This window comes from Oryzias latipes, chromosome 7, assembly GCF_053564925.1.
Source record: "Oryzias latipes strain Hd-rR chromosome 7, Olatipes_Hd-rR_3.1".
NCBI lineage: Eukaryota > Metazoa > Chordata > Actinopteri > Beloniformes > Adrianichthyidae > Oryzias > Oryzias latipes.
In genome coordinates this window covers 8,407,227-8,432,449 of record NC_136243.1, presented here as the reverse complement: position 1 = coordinate 8,432,449, position 25,223 = coordinate 8,407,227, and the positions used below count along the sequence as shown (strand labels likewise).

Here is a 25,223-nt window from a genome sequence, read left to right as displayed (position 1 = left end):
AGGCCCTTAGGATGGCTCTATAGTACCATTAACACATCTTGAATGAAGAAAAAAGGTCAGATATGGACATTTTGACGGTATTGCCGGACCAAAAATCCTTACTTTTGATTCAATAGAGCACTGTCGTCTCTTCTTGTAAAACTGAACTCTTCTTTCTGACCTTCAGTCCGTGTTAATGACAACAAACTTTGCCAAAATCAATTTTGAGCCGTTTTATTTTTGATAGACCCACAGCTCATGGCTTTTTGTGAGGGTAAAAGATAGCTTATCGTTTAATAAACCATTTCATATTTCAACATTTATTTAAAAAAATTGAGCCAAACTGCTAACTAATATTCACAAACTTTTTAGGAAACAGTCGACTGTTTGACCTCAAAATTTGACAAACTTGCTGTTTTCCAGACATGTTGGGGTTGCAGTGCATAAAATTCATTACTTTTACAAAAGTCTTTGTAACTGAAGACTATGACAGTTTTGTCACGGTGGAGGGTGGCTCGAGAGCCGGTTGGACCCAGATGCAGAGGCGGAGGCATGAGGATCAGGGCTAGTGGGTTTAATTCACAAAAAACAAACAAAAAGCGCTGCAGAGCAGGATGTCAGAACAAAAACAAAACTCACTGTGGCGTGGCGTGGCGTGGCGTGGCGTGGCGTGGCGTGGCGTGGCGTGGCGTGGCGAGAAACATGGAACATGGCATGACATGAACACCAGACAGGAATAATGGACCAACACAGCAGGAAGGCAGAGACAAGACTTATATACGGACAGGGCAGACAAGACACAGGTGAACACGATTAGGGCAGATGGGGACCAAAGGAAGTAAAACTCAAGAAACATGACAAGACAGGAAACCTTTCAAAATAAAACAGGAAACAGAACCAAACAAGACAGGACAAGAACTAAAGCGAAAAACAAGACACAACAAACTGAAACCATGACAAGTTTAAAGCCAGGCTATTAAATTCTAATAACTTAACAATACTGTTTTGATTGTTATTTACAGCAGTTAGTGGATTAGTTAATGGCAAATTGGTATTTGTTTGTTTCGGTTGATTAAGACTAAAGAGAGCAACATTTACCAATGTTTGTTATGTTGTTTATGATAAAACACATATATAGCAATGCCCTGCACTCCCAAATGTTCTACAGATTCATTATATCAAAAATGTACTATAAAATTCCATAAGATGCAATATTTTCATGAACGTATGAAATGGATTGGTCTTTACAGGTGAGCAGACATTGGACCAAAAATTGGTAACAAGTTTTCCATGCTTATTTTTCTAGCATTATATGAAGTTGTGCTATAGTTTGTCTTATAAAATGACAGTATTAATTATATTTTTTAAAGGTTGGATTGTAAAGAAAAGAAGTATCTTGTGAGGATCTCTTCTGGCAAGAGCTCCATCTCATTGATTTGCAGAGGCCTTCACTCTAGTAAACCTCAAAGATCTTGGCAGATTTCAGTGACCATCACATTCAGTAACTGCTATGCTGTTGTCAGCAGAACACCACCTTCGACGTGCATCATCTACACACATCACTGCTGCAAAAGCACAAACAGTGACAACAGTACACCAAGCAAGCAAATAATTAGCTTGCTCAATTTGAATTTAATTGAGATGTATTTGGCATGTATGTCATTCGGAATAATGAAAAATAATAAAAGTTGTGGTTTCCTTTTACTGATATTTACTATGGTAGATGTTTACAAGGTGTTGCTTACCTAATTTTATTTGTATATGTGGTTTCATCATAACTGGAGAAAAAAACAAAAACAAAGAGCTGAAATTTTATTGTCGAAGATAAATGTAGTTTATTCTAATATTTGTTTTATAAAATGCAAAAACCAAGAAAAATCTGAGCAAGCAAAATATTTCACAAATGTTTAAAAACCACACTTTATCCAAGACAAAAAATAACGTTTTAATCCAACGCAATCCAGATTATTTCAATAATGCTGAACTGTCTAAATTTTAATCTAATATCAGCCTATCGAAGTGATCAAAGTGATCATTCATTCAATGAATAAAGAAATTAACAAAAAGCCTGCCAATTACTTAAAAACCATGAAAAAGTGAACATATTGACATATTAATGACACAGTGAACATATTAAAGCAAGCATCACTATGTTCTGACGGATTTCACTATGAGAAATAAATGGTAAAAACTTAAGTGTATATTTTAGTAAAGTTAACTGATATCAAGCTACAACAGTAGATTAAAGTGAGGCCATAATAAGCAAGAATATTTTCCATCAGGATCATCCCCTCTAAAGAACTGTATACATTTACATTTGTAAACTTTTACGCTCTTTTTTTGGCCAACCATTTTATAATTCTAAAATAATTCACACACAGCTTGCAGCATTCCGGGTGTAAAACACTTCAGACAGTGTTGCAGTGGGATCGTTTTCTTTTAATCTGGGCATGACATTGGATGGACGCATCCAGAGCACATGTCCTCCCTTACATTAATGAAAGCATCAAGGACATGGGGCGGTCAGCTGTGTGTGAGTGTGCGCATGTTTACTCGTTTCATTTAAAACCTTTGCAGGGGAAAGCGAAGTCATTATGACTAGATCTCGCAGCCTCTGTGTCAGTGTTCAAACATGCCGTTGAGCAAAAGCCAACAGCCGTGACTGAGCGGAATACTAAACAGGGCTTCACAGAGCGGCGTGACGGACACATCTCCATGAGGTCAAAGACGCGTACAAGAGGAGCAGCGAGACAGAGAGGTGGAGGAGGAACATGACAAACAGAAGCATGAAAGGAAAGTCAATCAAAGTGTCACCTAGAAGCTTGTAAACCTGAAGCTGGTTTTCTTCATGAAGTGCTACAGATCTGTACGGCGTGTGTGTTGAAATAAAAAAAAATAAAAAAACATGCGCCACACACAACCGATGGCCACACAAGCTTTTGACAGAATTCCCAGAAAAGCATGAATCTTTTTTTTTTTTTAGATTTGGAAAATCAATCAGGATCATGTGTTTTGTTGTTTGTGGCAAAGCAAAGGGGGAAATTTCGAGCACTGAGATGCTCCCAAACCCAGTATTGATCTTTCTAAAGATAAGCTGGTGCCGGTAATGGAGAGCACCCATGCGAAATGAGAAACAAATGATTCATTCTTTTAAAATATCCCAACTTCATAAGCATAAATGATCTATAAATACTGTTACCACCCTTGTCGTAGTTGTGAATGTGTTTTTATTTATTTATGTGTATTTGATGTTTAGTATATTGAGTGTTTGTGTAAGGGGCTGAAAGTTCTTTTGTAAGTGTGTAGGTTGTGTTTTCTTTTCAGGTGACCTGGATTGCTGCACTAAGGCCTTGTGGCTGTCCTGGATTGGAGGATGGGACTTTAACCCTTGTGCTATCTTAGATGACCCCACCCTTACTTTGACGTGTTCTCTCTACCATGACAAAGGTGGATAAAGGTGGAAAGATTTCATGTAATCCATGGACACCAGTGTAGATCACAAATCATTGAAGAAAAAAGGTTCAGAGCACTGTCTAGTGGGTCTAGATGACCCAACTCCCAACATTAAAGTGCCTAGGACAGCACAAGGGTTAAAAACCTGGCATCTCCCCGGTCCCATGGGGGAAGAAGTCTTTGGCTGTAGCTTCCAGCTCTCCTTCCCCCCATTGACAACACTTAAGTGTTTTTGTGAGGCCCTTTGGCTTCTTGGTGAAGCTTGTGTGTGAACTATTCCCCAAACGTTGTGTAACTTTCATCAGGATATTTGTGTTGTTGTGGTAAAGCAGTAGGGGTGAACTGCCATGTTGTTTGTGACTGTTTTCTCCTGTTTTGGTTGAGGTTCAGGGAGACGGGTCAGACTCTGTCATTTATTTTTATTTGGTTTTCTTGAAGGTCAGATGGAGCATTTGACATTTGAGTTAGATCTGTTTTGTTTATTATTTTGGCCTGGGTTCACCCTGAAGTCAGATACTCCTTTGTCTTTCCTTTGGTCATATGTACATTTGGGACAATAATCCTTATTATTGTTATCTGTACAGACATTGGTTTTGGCAGCTTTATTATATTTGGTGATTTTTGAGGGCTTATTTTTTTGCATTGTGGGTCATTTTCTTCTTCTTTATGTTATGCCCCACACCCCTAAACATAGGGTGCATAACAAATACATTACACAGTCAAGTTTTTTTTAACACAAACTTCTCTGTTGTGTCGTTTTCTCTCTATAGGCTGGCTACGGCAGATAAAAGAGGCACACACGAACATCAACACAGTTTGCTAGAGAACAAAACTTCCCATTAACCAGTTCAACCAATCACTGACCCTTGGATTCTCTTGGCATTATGGGTAGCGTAGTTACACCTCGTCATAACTGCTTTGTTTCCTTAAAGCACACCTTTTCCATGAGAACAGACATTTTATCTTCCATTTAACAATATTGCGCCTCATAATCTGAGGTATCTTACTGTCTGAAACATATGGTAGTTGAATCCGATTGTTACATTAATGGATCTATTCATTTTATTTCACCCTAAAGCAGCTGTAAACATTGTTTTCACTTCACGTCTTGCTGTTAGACTTGGCAAAATGGCTGCGAGGAAAATCCTACAACTGCTGCCATCTGATTATCCATATCTTCTCTGGTCCATAACATCTTTAAATAGGTTGTGATGGGGTTTCAATTTCCAAGACTGATGGAAAACAGTATCTTAGCATTATTTCATATACATTCAGCAGTTATCATAAGTCTAGCTGGGCCAAACTTCTCTCCACTGGTGATTTATGTCTCTCTAAAACAATATAATTGTGTACTCTATTGCAATTGATTATAAACTGATTGTTTTTCGAGAGGGTTGATCAAATGAGGCCAATAGAAATCTCTCACTAGGCTTCAGAGAACCACTGGGGACACTCCTAATGAGAGAAAATCCAACTCTGAGCAACAAGGGTAAGCTTCATAGAAACAATAAGATTTATTTAAAAGAACAGAAGAACGAAGGAAAATTTAGACGGAAGCCAAATGAGGAATTGCTGAGCCATTTTGTTTGCAAATGTTGTGTTTGGGTGGATCAGGCAGGATTAGAACAGATCATCCCTTCATAATTGGCAAGGAGAGCAGATTTGTGTGCTGGGAATTTTTCTAAATTAAAATTAAATAAACCGATGTTTCAGTGGAAGATTTCATTTGTCCTTCAGGTTGGTTAATGTGGTTGTCTTAAGCGCAATTATTGTTGATTTGAGTGTGGAATCCATTCAGCTTACCTACCTATTCTCAGTGGAGCAGACAAAGCTGTTAATTGGACCACATTTGACAGAGGGCATTGTGGTCCTTACGGTCTTAGCTATGGGTTCAGTTTTCATTTTAAATTAAATCACATCATCTGTCACACACTTAGGTGTGTGAAATTTGGGCTGCACGGTGGTGCTGTGGTTAGCGCTCTTGCCTCATAGCAAGAAGGCCCCTGGTTCAAGTCCCGGCTGGAGGACGTGAAAAACAATAGCAATGGGGGACCTTTCTATGTGGAGTTTGCATGTTCTCCCCGTGCATGCGTGGGTTCTCTCCGGGATCTCCGGCTTCCTCCCACCGTCCAAAAACATGCTTCATAGGTTAATTGGCAACTCTAAATTGACCATAGGTATGACTGTGAGAGTGAATGGATGTGTGATTGTGGACATTCTACCCTGTGACAGACTGGCGACCTGTCCAGGGCATCCCCTGCCTTCGCCCACAAGTGGCCGGGATAGGCTCCAGCAGCCCCGTGAATGGGAAAGGGAAAAACGGTATAGAAAATGAATGAAAAAAAAAATTTGTTCTCCGCATTTGACCCCTCCCCTGGGGGAGCAGGGACCTGCTGACACAGCCATACTCTGGAACCATTTGGTGGATTTAACCCCCCAATCCCTTAATGCTGAGTGTCAACCAGGGAGGCATTGGGCCCGATTTTTATAGTCTTTGGCATGACTCGGCCTGGGTTTGAACCCACGACCTTCCAGTCTCAGGGCGCACACTCTTACCACAAGGCCACTGAGCTGGTTATCTTGTAACTTGTTAATTTTTGGGCCATTAATTGATAAATGAATGACAAAATCTGATGTCAGCAAGAGCTGTTGGGTAATTTGACCAAAGAGATAAAATGAAGAAAAAACAACAGCAAAATCCACCAAGTTCTTATTGCTTGAAAAGAATACTTGTTACAAGAATATCCTAATATACCTTTTACCAGTATATGTTTTTAAAATCTGTCAGTGAATCATCATCCTCACCGTGAATTATGTCACTTGATTGACATGCAAAACAGCCAATTGTACATACTACTACATGCATACTAATTGTACATACAGGGGTTCTTTTGTAGCGGAGGGCCAAATAAGGAACTCAACATTAGACTGGGGGCCAATTTTGGCGGGAAAAAAAGGATAAACAGAAAAAGTTGTTTTTTATAATTTAAATGAACAAGTCATTTGTACAATTAACCAAGCCCTCCAGATGTTTTCCCAGTTGCTGCCCAGATCTTCTACTCGTCTAGTATTTTTATCATTTAAAAAAACTTAGTTCTTCAAACTTTTTCTTTTGCTCTGGACAAACAATGTCAGCTACTTTCAGCATCCATTCCTTTTACAAACTCCCCGTCACTTAAGAGCTTCTACGCCGCCATTTCCAAAGCCACGACGTAGCTAGCTTCTGTCACAGTGTAACCGGATCACTTCTGCGTGTGTTTAGGAAGTCAAAAGATCTCGGGACACAGCAGCACCCTTGGAGACCACCTCCGTTTATTGCGTATCTGACAATTTTCCAAAAAGAAAATAGAAATCACGGTGTTAGCATCCCGTATTAGCTCCTCTCCCGCTGGACAGTAAAACAAAAAGGGCCCGCTAACACATACCTGACAATTTTCCAAAAAGAAAATAGAAATCACGGTGTTAGCATCCCGTATTAGCTCCTACATGAGGGTGAGAGGTAGAGGGAGCACAGATCATGAACAAGAAATTCTTATTCTGAAATAAACAGTTAACATCTACAAAGGTTTTTATGTTTTTCATAACAGATTCCAAATAATAACAGTATATGGGACAATAATTAACATAAAATGAGGATTCATATGGCTAACATTACAGGACACCCACCTCTCCCGCTGGACAGTAAAACAAAAAGGAGAGAGGGAAAGCAAGCGCCAACCTTATAAAGAGAAAACCAGCGAAGAAGAACACATTAAGGAGGGACTACAGAACCCAACACAGAATACAAGGGGGGAAAGAAACTTAGAGACAGTCAATATTTTGTGTAATTAAAATGAACAGATCACGTCCTGTTACAACAGCATCACTGGATTTAGTCATTTTTGTGAACATTATCTACTGTGCAGCTTAGCCTCGTTGTAGTTGTTGGAGCTTATTGTTGCACTCCTCACCGGTAAATTTGTTATAGTTTTCATGATTTGCAACGTAGTGACGATTAATATTGATTTCTTTGAGCATTGCATTTACCTGCTTGCAAATAAGTCACATGACTTTATCCAGCCCATGAGGTACGACAAAGTCAGCATTTTTTCACTTAGCTAGAAAGCGCCTTTTCCCCTCGCCAACACAACTTTTTCCTCAAAGGAACCTGCTCTGGTTCTCTCTCCAAATCCCGCTCTGATTTCATTTCTACTGCCATCGTCACGGTCCTTCCTTTCGCAAAGGCAGTGACAGAAAATGTTGTCTTCCCTCTTGTGGTGAAATTTATACACTGTCCCTGTTACCAACCGAGTGTAATTACCTTTTTTTTCCGCAGATGTCACCAGAAACCATGAAAAAATATTTTTCCAAGCAATGTACAGCTGGTGTAATAACCATCAATTAGAATTTATTGAGGGCCACAAAAAATCTTCCCGCGAGCCGCCATTGGCCCCCGGGCCACACTTTGAGAACCCCTACTGTAATACATACGTCACTTCACATATGTGCTTAAATAAATGAATGCGCATTCTTTCTGTCATGGACGGAAAGCCGCTAGTGGCCCCGCTGTGCGCCAAGTTCCCGGCAGAGGACCTCCCGGGCATGCAGGGGTGTTTATTGAGGCCTGGGCCCTTGATATGAAGCAAAACCGAGACAGCCCGCATGACCCAGCCGTACTGCCACGGTGCCTTCTGCCGGCTCCGTGTTCCCGCCCAGGGGATCTGAGTCGCCTCAGGCAGCAGTGTTGTCCTGAAGCCCACGCTTCTCGAGCCTTGTCCATGGAGCAGGGGCTGCTGTTTGCTCAGCCGTGGTAAAGCCAGCAGCACTTTGGAAATAACATGCGGCACACCCCATAACGTGGCTTACAGCAGCGCATGAAACGCGATCGTTGCTGCTCACTGTTTTCATAATAAAATGGCTTATCTAAATAGTATTTCTACAAAAAAAGCATTATTCACTTTCTTCATCAGCCCATTTAGGGTTAAGATCTCTAGCCGGCATGGTTTCTTTTCTTTTGTTTTAGGCTAAGGATTTCAACTTGATTTGTTTGGTCATAAGTTCCTGTCCTTTTCTTAAAAGAGATGTGCTGCTGACAGAAAACAAAACAAAACAAAAAATAACATGGATTTAACTGTTTGTCTGGCAGTCTACATGGTTTATCACTATGATACGGAACAAAACAGAATTGGTCTTTAAAAAAATTGCAAATCAAAGATGGTGGCTATTTATCAAAGTTCCATTTGAAATTTTACATTTGCAGCTGATTGTTTCAGTCTTCTCTCCACACGACTTCATGGATGCCTTTACATAAACATCTTTGGTCTTAATAGTTTTTCATGGAGTGTTTGCTTTGTTTGACAGGTGTGAAAGCTTTACCTGATCTCTTGTCCATATCAAATCTGCAAACCCTGAACTGCTCAAGAACATGGTTGTGGGCTAACTTGCAAATAAACTCTGGAGCGGTTCATTTTAGTGTGAATGCACACAGACTTTCCCAAGAGCAAACTAACCAAAGTCCTGTGCATGCAAGTAGGCAAATCAGCTCACAGCACAAATCTAAAGGGAATGTCACACAGCCACTACGTAATTTTTGCGCATTTTTCATGTATTAATTTGGACTTTCGTGATGTACTTAATTTATAAATGTGTCCTGCGTTCCTCATTCATCAATGTGATTTAGGCCATTTCTTTACATGAATTCTGTTTTGAGCTATTCAAAGTTTTTGTTCGGTTGAAAATTACGTTTCATTTTTTTTTGTGGTTTAAACGCAATTATGATGTAAATCTCACATGATTTTTGCGAGATGAATTCGTAAATTTGTGGCCTTCCCCGGCCGTTTCACATACGTAAGAGCTTGATGAAAAGTATTGGTGAAAAAGTAAGAAAAGTAATAGAAAACCACTGAAGGTTTATTTTTTTTTATGTTGGTGAAGGTTCTCATTCATTCAAGTGGCGATGTCTTGAAATTGAGTCATAGAAACTGGACTTAATCTTCTTCCTTGAAATATTTCCCTACACATTCAAGTGGCTTCATTGTCTAAAATAACAAAACAATTTTGATGAAAATCTTTAACAAATTGTAAAAGTAGTAAAAAGGGAACCAGATATGTTTTATAAAGGTTTTATCATAAAAATATATATATATATATATAGGCTACCATTGTAATATTTGGACTGGTTTGTTGCCTTAAGGTAAATTTTGATCTTTGTCATTATATATTTGCTCATATACTACTAATTAAATTAAGAAATCTATCTAAAAACAGCTGATTTAGCCCGTTTTCCATACTAAAATGAGCTTCATGTTAACAGGTTCTTTTTCTTTTAAAATGCAGGCCTATCAGACCCATCAGAAGTCAGGGGAGAATGGAAAAGCAGTAATGGGGATCAGACAGGCTGCTGGGGTGTATGCGTCACACACAGATGTGTTTAATGCTAAAGTCAACAGAAAGCCCAGACCAGCCAAGGGGGATTCCAGTGGGCTTTTCAGCACTTTTTAAACAGGTATATAAACTTTTACAAGAGAACACCAAAGGGAAGACAGGGTAGTTGGTGGTTGTCATTGAGCTGCAACCTTAGAGCACTGAGACAAACATGTAGGGAAAATCAAGAAATCATGCTGGTTTCCTTGTATTTTTAAAAATATATTGGAATTATTACCTTAGGTTTCGCTTGGCTCATGTGAGTAGCAATGCTTGTTACAGCCTGTTAGGTGTGTTTCTCCCTGACATGCTGCTTTTCTGGGTGACAAAAGTAATCACATTTATCCTTGTTCCAAAAAGAAATCTATGTCTTGGACAAGGTGATTTTGTGAATACATAACTTTTGGACCAATATACAGTGAACATATTCTGTTAGAAACATATCTGAAGGAAATACTTACTTTATTTTTATTTTTTTTATTATTCTGCATAATAATCTAACAACAACAGGCAAAATCCCAGGTGGCATGGATCTGGTCTGCCCCTCTACCTTCATCTCTGCCAACTAATCCTCTCCATCACTTCTCTGGACATATTTCTCTGTTGGCAGACTCCACTATAGTCTTCATCTTTATCTCCAGCATCCAGCTATTTGTTTCTGTCAGGAATCTGCTCTAATTGTCTTTTTGAACGGAGTTTTTCATCTCCCCTCCACCTCTGTGTCTTCTAATCTCCTCAGGTTCCATCCGGTATTGGCTGCACTGATTGACTGGATCAGGTAATTCCAGGCTGAGAGCAACGGAACACGCCTGATCCAGAAAATCAGCAGACAGTGCATCCAGGATAGCCAGAAAAAAGGCAGGATGGTCGATGTAGGGCCAGACCTGAGCAGCTTGGCTGTAAAACCTGCTGTATCATTACAAACCAGTCTTTAGGGACCATCTGTATTTTCTGAGTATAGACAATAGGTTTCTGAGTTCACTGTTCTTGTGCACATCTCATATAGAAGTCTTTATAAGGTTCACAGAGTTCACAGATGTGTGTTGCCACTGCACATAACGTGTTTGCATGCCAGAACATCCATTCATCCATCAATTTTCAAAAGCCCCTTGAATCCTTTATGGGGTCACGGGGCTATACTGGAGCCAACCCGGTTACTGTTGGATGAAGGTGGGGTGCACCCTGCACAGGGCCAAACACTCACAAACTCACTCACGTGCACACTTAGGGACAATTTAGAGACACCAATTAACCTATGAAGCAAACCCCCATGCAAACTCCACTGTGTAGCCCATGACAGAACAAAGTCACCAAAATTGCATTCGACACTGAAGGCAATTCCTACTTTTTCTTTGTGATTTTATTTCCCTAAATGGGTTTATTATGACACATGAAAATTGTCTTTTGTACTCGCGGGCAAAGTGTTGTGTTTTTGCATGTCTGTATGGTTGTGTTATGTTTTAACATGTTAAAAAACCAGGGGAATTTATGTTGGGGGGAAAAAAAGGCATTTGGCACATTTGATACCCTGATTATGACCACATTAGAAACATACAATCAGGTTTATTCTTATTTATGTGTAAAAGTAAAAAAAGAAATGACACAACTCCAGGAACATTACAATCCCTTTGAAAAAATGTAAATCTGTGGCTAGTAAGATATTTATTGCAAAATAAATTTTGGGAATTGATCTGAAAAAGAAATCAACCTATCCAGAATGTAATCTTATCAATCACATATGTTTTGACACAAAAAAACACCTTAACGTGCTGCCTTATTGTCTCTGCAATGGCCATAATGGTTTTAATTTTGAATCTTAAGAAACACACTATTCTGTTTCACAACCTCTTACCATGTCAGACCAACAGACCCACAAAGTTAGAGTTCTTGGTAGACATTTTAGCATCTTTCCTCTAAGCTCTGCCTCTCCAGTCTTCACATGAAACCAAATGATGCATAATCAATGCCTGTCTTCTGCGCTATTCCTTATCAGAGTCTTTCATTTGGATGCAAATAGCAGGCAAGGAATCAAAAGAAACGAAATAAGGATCACTAAATATTGCAGAGACAATGACCAGGGGTGACAATAACAACCAAAAACAACAACAGCCATTAGGGAAGAAATGGAGGGGCAAAAAGGGAGCAACGTGTTTGATGGATAGTTTTTCATAAAGCTCACTTTGAGTCAAGTGAGAGAAAATAAATGATCTGCAGGCAGGAGGAGAAGACAGGAGTGGTGAGTGATGGAGAGACAGAGAAAAGAGGAGGAAATGAAGTAGTGGAGCAGAGAGAGGCAGCTGCTGACACTGAGATGGAAGAAATACAATAGCTGAACCAAAATTTAACCGAATGAGACATTATTGTGATGACAGGAAAACACACAAATAACTGGTGACAAAAAAATACAATGAAGCAGGAAATATCAGACCTACTGAAGGATTATTCTTTTATGAAGATAAAATACGTCTGTCCCTTCAGGTCTGGGTTGATGTGGAGTTCTGTTGGATTTATCTAACTGCCAAATCCAGCGGGAAGAGCAGTGTGTCTTTAGTTGTGGGTTCATCTCTCTGATGGCAGCATCACTGGCCATTTCTGTCCCACTTGGCATTGAGTTATCTTCAACAGAGAACCAAACTCCCTATACTTGTTATTTTCCATGTACCCACTCATCCTCATGAGGAGTTAACCCACCGGACTTTATTAGCAACACCTTTAGATCTGCAAACATAAAATATTTTGGGTACTGGTTCTGTTCTAAACTGACTAAGAACCATCCTGAACTGGATTTTATGCAGTTCTGACCTTTACAGTGGACGGGAAAAAATGGGATTCCTTGCTGATTTGTTAGGTTTGCTCACCTAAAAAGACATTGACTGTCTGTCATCCTGACGGTAGGTTCATCTGCACAGTGAAAGATAGACAATCACAAAGAAAATCAAGAAATCAATTAAAAAATGTAAATAAAAAAATAATATAAACATACATGTATTTACATTTCTTTGAAGGAAACAGCTATTTGATCCCCTGTTTCACATAGACCAGTTAGATTCTCCTAATCAACCAGTCACCTGGATTGAAAACACCTGTTAGCCCTCGTGCTATTCTATGGGGTCCAGATGACCCGACCCTTACACTGACGTGTTCTCCCTTAAAACCAAAACACAGGTGAAAATGATTAAAAAGTTTCCCCTTTTGTTGGAAATTCTTTTTATTATCTTTCTTTCTATAAACTAAATGTAAAAAAAAGACGCAACACGTGATGTTGACCATTTGCATTATATTAGTCCTGGAACTTTTTATAACCCTTTGAGTTTAAAATCCAAGATTAGTCAGAAAAATAAATACAGGTCGACACAATTTCACTGATATAAAAAATATATTCACTTTGGTTTAATTAGTTTACAAGTAAAAGACAGACTTCCTTGTTACTGTTTAGGCACTAAATGGTCTTGTACGGAAATAATGCTTCAATCTGGATGATTTAGAGTTCATTTCGAAAGAAGAGTGGACCAACATTCCTCCTGATATGTGCAGAAACCTGATTATCAACTACGAGAAACCTCTGATCTCTGTGCTTGAGAATAAGAGTTTTGCAAGAAAGAACTAAGTCTTATTGGCAAGAATACTCATTTCCATCAATGAAATGCAAGTAAATGTATAGAAATTATTTAAAGTCAATTTCTTCATTTTCTTTGCAATTTTGTCACTGTTCAAATGAACATACTGTCTGTTTCTTTTAACAATAAAGGCAATAAAGGCTAATCTATCTATCTGAGGGCAAACCTACAGCATCAGCAACGGATCAAATATTTATTTCCTTCACTGTATACTTGTGTCATTCTGTAGTTAGAAACACTAGACGACCTGCATAAAAAACAACTAGTGTTGAAATGTAGGGCCCCTTTAACACAACAGTTCCATAAAAAAGATAAATAATTTGTGTTTTAGGAGGAAAAATACAAACATACGCAGAATGATATGATTGTTTTCTTATCTTACAACTAATTTATGAGTTGATTTCAAAACCTTTGTAAATAATGTTTTCAGTAAGCTTTTTTTAAAGCTTTCAAATCTGTTTCTCCTTTCCTCCTGCAGTAACTTTCTGTTAGTTAACCCTTGTGCTATCTTAGATTACCCCACCCTTGCATTGACGTCTTCTCCCTACCATGAAAAAGGTGGATAAAGGTGGAAAGATTTCATGTAATCCATGGACACCAGTGAAGATCACAAATCCTTGAAGAAAAAAGGTTCAGAGCACTGTCTAGTGCAGGGGTGTCAAACATACGGCCCGCCAGGTGGTTCAGTCCGGCCCACGCATGAAGAGTAAAAGCCATAAGGATGGTTAAAAAAGAAAGCAAGTTTCTAGTTCATTCCTGTGGCAAATTATGATTTTTTAAATAAATAACTGAAATGCGCAATACCGCCACTAGGGGGAGCAAAAGAAAAGCAAAACAGATGAAACAGCATATCTCTGCACGTGCCAAAAGTGAAACATAACAGCTCTGCGTCTGGGTAAGATGCACTTTGGTTCCCCTATGAGCCTCACCACTGTTATCTTGATATAAGGATGATCAGTAGTGACACACTAATGACCAAAATGTTGTCAAAAATTGAAGTGGAGTGAAGAGATTTCCAGGAAAATGGACAGTTTGTCATGACTATAGAACGACTGAGACCCAGATGCTGAAACCCGGAATGAGACACAGGACAGAGATGTCTTGGCGAGAAGGTAGATTTAATATGATGGCCAGACAGGTAGGTAACTGTTACTGGAGGTCCGAGAATGTAACTGCGGCTCGTGGCGTCATTGGTGGAACTGCTCGTTCGGGTCTGGAGTCGGCAGCGTGGGTCAGTCTCGTGAGGCAGCTGGTTCGGCAGAGGCTCGTGGTGAGGATGGAGGGAACAGACCAGAAGAGGAGTCCGGATTACGGCTGCTGTGGGTGACCACTCGTGGCTGAGGTTTCCTGGAGACAGGTAAGACAGCATATGTTAACTACTTGGCTTAAGGCAAGGCAACAAAGCATGAACTTGACGTGAGGCCAAATATGCACCATCAGGGGCAACGGACTGGCGTTGAATGAAGATCCTGGAGCTCCTTAAGAAGGCAGGTGTGTCGATGAGGTGAGTGGAAGCAGCTGGGGATAATCAGGAACCAAGCGGAGAGGAGAGGGGGAAGGAGTCTGACAGAGGCACCATGACACAGTTTTTTTCTTTCTTTCACAGAGCTGAATGCAAACCTGAATGATTTGTATGTCATACACAGATTTCAGTGTTCAAAGATTATAACATTCAGCACCACTAAGAGACTCACCATAAATAAAAGTTTCTGGATTAGTTCAGTGTCGGATGTAAAATATTCTGTGTAAAATTGAATAGACCAACTTTTTTTTATTGAATTTCATTTTTTTTTAGATCCATTGGTCCCAAGTGATTAGGGTACAATGTTGGTTGAGGCATTTTTTCAAATTGAATAAAAAAACTAAAACAAAACTATTATTTTGCTTTTACGTTACCAGTCCGGCCCACTTGAGATCAGACGGGCTGAATGTGGCCCCCAACCAAAATGAGTTTGACACCCCTGGTCTAGTGGGTCTGCATGATCCAACTCCCAATGGTAAAGTGCCTAGGATAGCACAAGGGTTATACAATGTTCATAGGCTGACTGCTCATATCATGGCTCCTTGTTTCCAACACAGGATGGGTGAAGCTCTTCTCTACCTACCTTTTTCTTTTTAACTAAAATACTTTTTACAGATCATAGTATTATGAACTATGTAATTTTTTATGTACTGATGATTCAAAAACTACACGTGCTACAGGAAAATACTGCTGCTTCAGTGGACTGGGATCCATCGGGGCTGGGACCGCGGAGGCACGCGTGGTGATCCTGGCCTCAATATACACTCCAGGGGGGCCGGATTGGTCTTCTCCCGGGGACTTGACGTGCCGCAGGGCAAGTAGTGACTTTCTGATGACAGACAGAATTTGAGCTCAGTGTATTTGAGCACACATGTGCAGTGACGTGTGTCTCAGAGGATGTTCGATTGGCCGTTCTGGATGTCACGTACTACTTTTGAGGACTTTGATTCGCGGACTGATTTTTTAGAAGTATATATATATATATTTTGTTTGGTTATTTATCTTTGCTGGCCTGCGATACCCTCATGTCCTTGAAAATCAACCAGTCGATCACGATCGGCGTAATGAGCAGCCCTGCTCTACCTGGTGAGCTGGAATTAAACTTTTTTCTATGGGTGACATCACACCCACTCTGTCAGTTAATTTATGCAACAAATGAGCATCTTTGAAATATGTGTCCAAATTTCAACAGGGATCCCTTCGACTTTTCTTTCGCCAACTAAATAGCTCTGAGACACTTGCTACATAAACCTCAGTGCCTCCTTTGTCGTGTCAGCTCATTCCATAGTGTATTTCATCTGTACCACTTCCGTACTGCCTCACAAGGTAGTAACAAAAACAACTACTTAGAAGTGACATGACCGATTTGAATGGATTCCCTGGGATCTTCGGATAAGGGGATGGGTTCCTTTAAAAAAAGGTTTGTTTTTGAAAAACAGCTAAGAATGAGCATTTTAAAATATTCTGAACTTTTTACTCTGAGCATCCGAACTCAAACCTGTTTAGTTCTTCCTGTAGAGGTGAAAAACAGGCCTGATAAAGCCACAGGGAAGAGAAAATCAATTCACAACAGGTTTAACAGAAAGAAATCACATTAATGCGAGATTCAAATGAAATATGCAGATGGATTATCAGCCTCTTACTGATGCCCGGGGCTACTACATTCAAGTATTAGCCTAGAGTTTTTTTTTCTACATGTTTAATGCTCACATGCTTCTGATCTATTTGTGGCATCGCCTACAGTCAAAAAAGCTGCGTGTGGATCAGCAATATTATTTTATGCAGGCCGTCTGAAAGCTCCTCAGATGTACAGAATACACCTACTACCAAAAATATATTTAATGAACATGTATGCTTTAGAGCCTCAGGTCAGAGATGTGCTCCAAACTGTCTGACAAAAACACACAAGCAAACCCTCTGCTCACATTTCTAATTTATAGTGGCTGTTTTTTCTGTTTTTTGAATAACAAAAAGTAGTGATTTCTCTTGTCAGGGTGGTGATCCCCTGATGACAGAAGGAGAACCCGCTATCCCTGTTTTTTTTATATTTGTGCAAGGATGAGAATGAAGGCGCTTATTGTTGGGGAATCACCAATACACCACCATCATTCTTTAAAAGTGCTTTTTGGACATTTTAAGGGAATGCATTTAAACGAAGACCCCAAACCCTCCATGGTGATGCTGTTAGCACTTTGTTGCCACACATTAAGTTTTTAATTCAAAAGGGTTGCACAGAGGTGAAGCGGTTGGTGCTCATGCCTCTCAGTGTCAAGCCCCTGGTTTGAATCCCATCTAGGACCTTTCTGCGACGAGTTTGCAGGTCTTCCTCGTTCATGCGTGGGGTTTCTCCATGAACTCCAGCTACCTCCAAGAGTCCAAAAATATGCTTCACAGGTTGATTGGTATCCCTAAATTGCCTCTAGGTGTGTAATACACTGGTGATGGGTTCAGGGTGTGCCCCACCTTTGTCTAACAGTAGCTGGGTTGGCTTCAGCGACCCCTTGACCTTCAAAAGGATTGAGCTGGTTCTGAAAATGGATACCTGGACATGCCTCTTCCAAAGGCTAAATAAGATCTAATGCTCTGGTAGAATAGACATTTGGTAATTCAACACATTGACAACCTTCAGTGACTCAAAAGTAAAGCAAAATGTCGTCAGCTTCTTTTTTGACTCTGCTGTGCTACTCCTCGCTTGCCAGCTCCACTCCTGTAAGGTCGTCAGTGTCACTGCACTCTTAGGCGAGACCTCCACAATGAGGACCGTACAGAAATGTATTTAGTGTCACATTGTCTCTAATTTGGTCAATTCGGAATGTGAATTGAATTTGTCTGCCTCACCAGATTGATTTATGTTAAGGATCTGACCAAGAGATAAAACCTGAGGATTTGACATTGTGACAGGAAGAAGAACAAGAGTTTTACTAAAGGACTTCTTCCACTCCAGATCTTTGCTGTTTTGGTCTGGTCTTCTCCCGTTCTGCCATCACTACCCCTTTAAGGATAATTTACTGTACAGAGCAACATCTTAAGAGAACTTTCCGGCCCTGTTCAGTTTTGCAGGGCCAACAGCAGCCGCGGTTACATGCACAAAATATCTTGATCGGATCAATGGTCGGATTAAAATTCAACCGTGTACATGGGTTAAAAAAAACTTTTTTTTTTTTTTTTTTAAACTTGTCCTGTCCAACAGCTGGGCAGACAGATGAGAGCTGAGGGCCTCTTATGTTGGACATATTTTACTTTAACAAGAGGGGTTATTAATCTTCAGACAAACCAAAGGTATGTCTGAATAAACCCCTTTTGTAATTGAGGCCAAACTTTATTAATTTCAATCATGTCTGAAAATCTATGGTGTTGGACCGGACGGAAAAGGAAAGAGGGGAAGAAGAGAGAGGGACGTTAGAGAGAGGGGGGGTAGGGGGTGATAATAGGAGGGGAAGGGGGATAAGACCATGAAGCAGCATAAAGCAACAAGTTTACTGGTTGTTAATCATTATGGTAAGGTTCAAATGTAGTAAAAAACAAAAAAACAAAACAAAAAAAGGGGCGGAGCCTGTCCACACACACACTGAAATGTATTAAACACACCTGCTAGCTGCAAAAATGTCCACCTGTCGACATGTACACAAAACAGATAGTGTTCACACGCATACTTATGCCTTAAAACCAACTAGTGTGAAATATTTCAGTCATTCAGTCATGCAAACTGTTAGTGCAAAGGTGAGCTAACACCAGTGCTCAGGTGAGTGTTTATGTTCTTCTAAAATGGGTGGTGGAACGTGAAAAGAAGGAGGGAGAGTGCCCAGCCATCCCCACCCCAAGACCCCCACCGCAGCAGCAGCGGCAGCCGGAATCCCCCCAACGCCACATGGGAACCGGCAGGGAGCAACCGCCGCCCGGGCGACCAAGCCCGCCACCCAGGCCAGGGCCAGCAGGGCCGCCGCAAGGCCCCCAGAGCCAGAGGCCAGGGAGGCACGGAGGGAAAGAGAGCGCCGCCCCAGCCCAACCAGGAGAGCAGCCCCCCCGCCGCGCCGGGAGAACCCAACGCAGGGCCCCACCGGAGAAGGACGCCCACAGCCCCAAACGAGCACCCCACCACCACCCAGGAGTTCCGGGCATCCCCCCGCCCCAACCCCAGATACGAGCCAGGACCCCCCAAGGGAGACCCGCTCCGCACTCCAGGCAGCCATCCGCCCGGCCCACGGTTGGTCCAGGGAGGAGCGAGGCAGGGGCCCGCCGCCCCCGCCCAGGAGGGGGGAACCCCGGGGAAAAAAGAGGGCCCACAAGGGGTGTTGTAAATATGGCCCGACCAGGCTCGGCCACAGTTGGAAATTTGGCGGGGCCCAGCACTCAGGAGCGAGGACCAGAACCCACCCCCCAGGGACCAGACACCCCCGGCTCAGATGTAATGTGAACCCCCCCACCGTGCGGAGAGAGCACCGCCGGGCCCAGGAAGCCGGCACCCCGGGGACACGGCCGCCGTTGCAAAGGGGCCCGTACCCCCCACCAGGGAAGAGGCAGGGGACAGATGGACCCAGGTCCCACCTTCCTTGCAAAATGTGTGTGCGTGTATATGTGTTTGAGAGGGTGTGTGTGTGCATGTGTGTGTGTTTATGTTGGGATGTATATATTGAGGGGGGAGGGGTGTGTGTACTAAAGGGGGTGCAGTTAAAATTGGCGGGTAGGGCACTAAGGGGACATCTCCTGATTACTCACAGTGACGTCCCCTCACCTTCCCCACCAAGGGGCCCTAAATGTCTAAGGTGCGGTTAAATTGGCGGGTAGGGTGCTAGGAGGACATCCGCTGCTTGCTGGCAGTGATGTCCAAGCACCCCCCCTACCAAGGGCCCTACATGTCTAAGGTGCAAATAAAACCGAAAGAGGGGGGGCCCACTCCATACGGCAACCATAGGAGGGGGGCCACTGCCTAGTAAACCCCCCCCCCCCCCCCAAGGCTCATCGCAGGCTAAGCCCCCCACCCCCTCACCCTATTATGAGGTTATATGAGGAAGGGGGTAAGTTGGGGACAGCTGATAGACTGTCCCCCGGTGGTCAAACAGCTGTCCCCCGCCCCCCCCCCCAGCAAGGGGGCCAGGCCCACCCAGCCCAGGGGCCCCACCCCCGGAGGCGCCGACACCCCAGGCCCAGCACCACACCCCCCACACAGAGAGAGAGGAGCCAGAAAGCGCCGCCCCCCCCCGGAGCAAGCCCAGGCCCCCACCCCCAAACGCCGGCCCTAAAAGAGCTCTGGTCAGGCCTCGACGGGACCGAGGCAGCCAACCGGCCGGGGAAACCGCCGATGGCCTCAGCGGAGACCCCGACCCGTCAACCCCCCCTGCCCCGTACCAATAGTGCCCCCCCCCCCTCCCTCAGAATGCCCCCCCACAGGACAAGGCCGACAAGACCCCCCACCCCACCCCACCCCAGACCCCGCAGCCGAAGCGGATGACACCCAGAGTGACCGGGGGCCCCAAGAGGGTTGTCCTGTCCCGCCCCAGAGCCAGGGAAGGGCCGATCCCAGCCCCAGGTGCAGATGGGAAGCCCATCCAGCGCCGCTGGGCCCCCCCCCGAGCAGCGCCCCCCGCCAACCCCCCCAGCACAGGCAAAGGGACCACCCCCCCAAGCCAAGCCAGACCACCACCCCACCCCCCCACCACGCACCCCCACACCCAAGCCCAGAGGACCACGCAGCGCCCCAGCCCGCCCCACCCAGGCGCCGGACCCGACCCCCCGACCAATGGAGCCCCCACCACCCCCCGCCAGGCACCGGAGGCCCCGACCCCCACCCCAGCCCACGGCAGAAGGGCAAGGAGCAGCGACGACCAGGCCCCCCCCACCCCCTAAGTCATGGAGTTAGCTATGGGAGACCAGAGAGACCGAATTCTTTCAAAGTCACTTGAACTTTGGGCTGACATTTTTTCCAAGCTGATATGATCAAGCAGCAGATTTCTGTGTTGACTTATATTTATATTTTTTTTGCTTTTCCAATTTATTAAAATAGTTTTTTTAGCAATGCAAAGAGTTATGAAAATAATAGAGCCTAATCCTCCTTCTACATCGATGGCACTCATGTCACCAAGCACACAAAGTGACGGTGAAGCTGTGATTGAAACCTTAAGCCAGACTGATAGATCGGCACATACCTGCTGCCAGAGAGCCTGGACAGGCGTGCAGAACCATAGTGCATGCATGTAATTGTCGGGTAGATTACTGTCACAGTGCTGACAAATGTCTGAGTTACTGAGACCCATCTTGAACATCCTCTGTCCAGTGTAGTAAATTCTGTGAAGAGTTTTGAAATGGATTAGCTGCAGATTTGGATTTTTTGTCATTTTAAAGGCTGTTAAAGTTGTATTTATATTAATACTTTTGAAACAATCCTGTTTTTTAACTATTTGGCTAATAAATGGAAGATCTGACAGGTTGATCTTCCCACATAACGCCTGTTCCAAGTCTAACCATGAGTTGGTTTCTGGATTATTTTTTAACCATTTTAAGATGTATTGTAATCTATTTGCAAGAAAGTAATTGTGGAAGTTAGGTAATTCTAATCCTCCACAGCTTTTTGCAGATTTTAAAGTTTTTAGACTAATTCTTGCAGGTTTATTGTTCCATAGAAAGCTTGATATGGATGAGTCTAATGTTTTGAGCCATTTTAATGGCGGTTGTGTGGGAATCATTGAGAAGAGATAATTAACTTTGGGTAAGATTTTCATTTTTACCGTGGCTACCTTGCCCATAAGGGACAAAGGCAGGTTGGTCCAGCGTGTTAGGTCGTCCTGTATGTTTTTCAGTAATGGGGTGTAGTTTAGCTGCACCAGTTCTGATATTTTGGGGGAAAAATAAATACCTAGATATTTTATATTGCCTGATTTAACTGGTATTGTGAGTCTTTGCTCCGCATTACTGTTCAGTGGTAATAAAACAGATTTATTCCAATTAATGGAATAGTCTGATATAGAAGAGAATTCATTAATGATTGTTGCCGTTTCATTTACAGAATGTATATTACTTAAAAACAGTAATATGTCATCTGCATAGAGACTAATTTTATGATGGCTGTGTTTGGTTTTGATTCCTTTAATACTCTCATTCTGTCTTATTGCTGCAGCTAGAGGCTCAATAAATATTGCAAAAAGAGAGGGGGAGAGTGGGCAACCCTGTCTAGTTCCTCTTCCAAGAAAAAACCTGTTTGAAGTCTGTTTATTAGTTCTAACTGATGCATTGGGGTTGTGATATAATATTTTGATCCAATTGATGAATGATTCTCCAAACCCAAACTTATGGAGGGCAGCAATAAGGAACTTCCAATTTACTCTATCAAAGGCTTTTTCAGCATCCAGTGATAGTATAGTCATTTCCTGGTTTTTGATGGTGGCAAAGTCTATTATGTTAACGAGTCTGCGGAGATTGTCATCCGAGTGTCTGCCTTTGATGAATCCAGTTTGATCAAAGTCAATTATGTGAGGAGTGACTTTTTCTATTCTCTGTGCTAGTGCTTTGCAGATAATTTTTACATCTGCATTAATTAAAGAAATGGGGCGATAGCTTGAAGGACTCGTGGGGTCTTTGTCTGGTTTTAGAAGAAGGATAATGTTGGCAGAGTTCATGTTAGGTGGTAGAGATTGGCTTTCATTGATAAATTTTACCGTTTTATAAAACGTTGGTGCCAGTTGTTCCCAGAATTCCTTATAAAACTCTGCAGGAAAGCCATCAGGCCCTGGTGCTTTACCATTAGGCATAAGTAACAGAGCTTCATGAAGCTCAGACAACGAGAGCGGAGAGTCTAAATTTGTGATTTGATCTTCGTTTAACTTGGGCAGGTTTATATTGTTGAGAAATGAGTTGATGCTTTGTTCTGATGGATTGATCTGTGGAGTGTATAAGTTTTGATAAAAGTCTTTAAACGCATTATTAATTTTTACCGGGTCATGGGTGACATTCCCTGTTTGGTCCATAATAGAAGTGATTTTTCTTTATTAATTTTAAGCTGATTAGCTAGAAATTTGCCAGATTTATTTGAGTTTTCATATCTTTCCAGTCGAAGCCTTTGTATCTGGAATTGTGATTGTTTATTGATGATGTCATTTAACTGCAGCTTTAAATTTTTCAGGTCGCCCAGTATGTATTCCTGTGCAGAAGCAGCATAAGCAGTCTCCAGAGTTTTTATTTTATTTTCTAATTCTAATAAATCTGCTTTCTCTTTGCGTTTTTTATGCGTTGAATAAGAGATAATTTTCCCTCTCATGACTGCTTTTGCTGCTTCCCAAAAAATACTTGGTGATATTTCAGAAGTATCGTTGAATTCTAAGAAGGTTGCCCACTCTTTTTTAAAGAATTCAATAAATTCCTGGTCTTTTAACAGAGATGTATTAAACCTCCAGGTTGAACCCGAGGGTCTGGGTACTTCCCTTGAAATAGTAACAGAAACTGGTGCATGGTCACTGATAATATTTGGATGAATGTTGGAACTTTTAATTTCTTTCAAAAGGGAAATACTGACTAAGAAATAATCTAAACGAGAGTGTGAATGATGAACTGGAGAAAAAAAGGTGAACCCCTTAGTGCTTGGATGACATGAGCGCCAAGCGTCGCAGAGACCCAGATCATTCATGTACTGCTTTAGAATACTTGCAGACTGCCATGTACGCTGGTTTGCTGCTGTGCTGAGTCTGTCAAGTTCAGGGTCCAAAACAAGGTTGAAGTCTCCTCCTATAATAATTGTGGAGTCAGAGTGAGCTGAGAGTGAGGTGAAGAATCTGTGAAAGAAGGAAGAGTCGTCAACATTAGGACCGTATACACTCGCTATACAAAAGTCCTTATTCTGAATGGATATATTAATGATTACAAATCTGCCTTCTGGGTCAGTAACTGTATCCTTATGAGTAAATGTAACATTTTTATTAATCAGAACTGCAACCCCTCTTTGTTTGGAGTTGAAACTGGCAGAATACATAACTGGATACTGGGAACAGCACAGGAGATGACCAGCTGATAAAGATAAATGGGTTTCCTGCAGTAAAGCTATATCTGCTTTAAGATCATTCAGGTGATTTAACACTTTCAATCTCTTTGGCCCAGAACCAAGTCCATGCACATTCCAGCTAACGGTGTCAAGACTGTTCATAGCTGTTCTAACCGGGAGAGTGCAAGGCTAAATAGTGCGTGTGCCCATCCGTGTGCGCGTGCACGCTGTGCGTTCCTGCTACACTGACAAGCGCTGTGCATTGTGGGTGAACGTGTCTTGGCTGTGAGTTGCATGTTGCGTGCGTCCTGTGTGAGCCTAAGTGAGGTTTTTGCAGTTTATCAACGTGTGTGTGCGGGATCGCGTGTGCATGCTCTTATGCGCGCTAGTATGCGCGCGCGCCCGTTCTGTGCATAAATAAATACTCACCGTGGTTGCGTTGACTTTACATGATTCACATATGAGGACATGGGAAGGGGGGGGGGGGACAAGAGAAAAGAGAGAGGGAAAGAGAAAGAACAAAAAAACAAAAAAAACGAAACAACAACAGAAACATGAATGTGAGAGAAAGAAAAAACCCTTTTCCTGAGAGGTTTGGATTATTGATGATCCGATTATTTCCTATTCAATTAACTAAGTTTGCGGGTTTCTTCTGGGCGGCGCAGATGTCAGTGCGCCTCTGAAAGCCTTCAGCACAGCCAGGGTGTTACCTCTGGGTCCCGGAACAGCTTGCCATTCACAAAAAGTTTATCAACGGCAACCACCGCGCGGGCTCCAGCAGACAGGTGCTTCCTCCTCAGCGGGAAGAGGATTTTCCGCCGGCGGAGGATCTCGCCTGGAAACTGATCATTCACGCTGTAATGTGTGCCTTTCAGTTCTCGTCCTTTTCTTTTTACCTGTTCCTTTTGTTTATAATGTTCAAATTTAGCAACAATAGGACGGGGACGCTGATTGTCCGGCCTTTTTCCTCCGAGCCGGTGAACCCTGTGAAAGGAGATCTTCTGGACTTCTTCCTTGGGGAGCTTCAGGTGGACCTCTATAAAGGACTTAACAATGTTCTCCGGGACTTCTCCTGCCTCTTCTGGAATCCCTGCGAACACTAGATTGTCCCTCATGCTCCTCGCCTGAAGATCCAGGAGGGTTTCTTTGATGGATCGGTTTTCCTCAGAGAGACGGGCGGTGTCATGGCCCAAGGTCTTCACCGTCTCTCTGAGGGCCTGGTTCTCCGCTGCGAGCTCCTGCACCTGCTGTTGGCTGAACTCCAGAGACTCTCGCAGACCTTGGA

At 42.4% G+C, this 25,223-nt stretch overlaps 1 long non-coding RNA gene across 1 annotated transcript; it reads right to left on the bottom strand.

Annotated features, from left to right (window-relative positions):
• Positions 1-14,550: 14,550 nt before the first annotated feature.
• On the bottom strand, positions 14,551-15,026 carry LOC110015312 (uncharacterized). Its single transcript, XR_002290490.2, has 2 exons — positions 14,886-15,026; positions 14,551-14,798 (listed from the first exon to the last, which is right to left on the bottom strand). It is a non-coding gene; the product is annotated as an uncharacterized LOC110015312 (long non-coding RNA).
• Between the last annotated feature and the right edge of the window lie 10,197 nt (positions 15,027-25,223).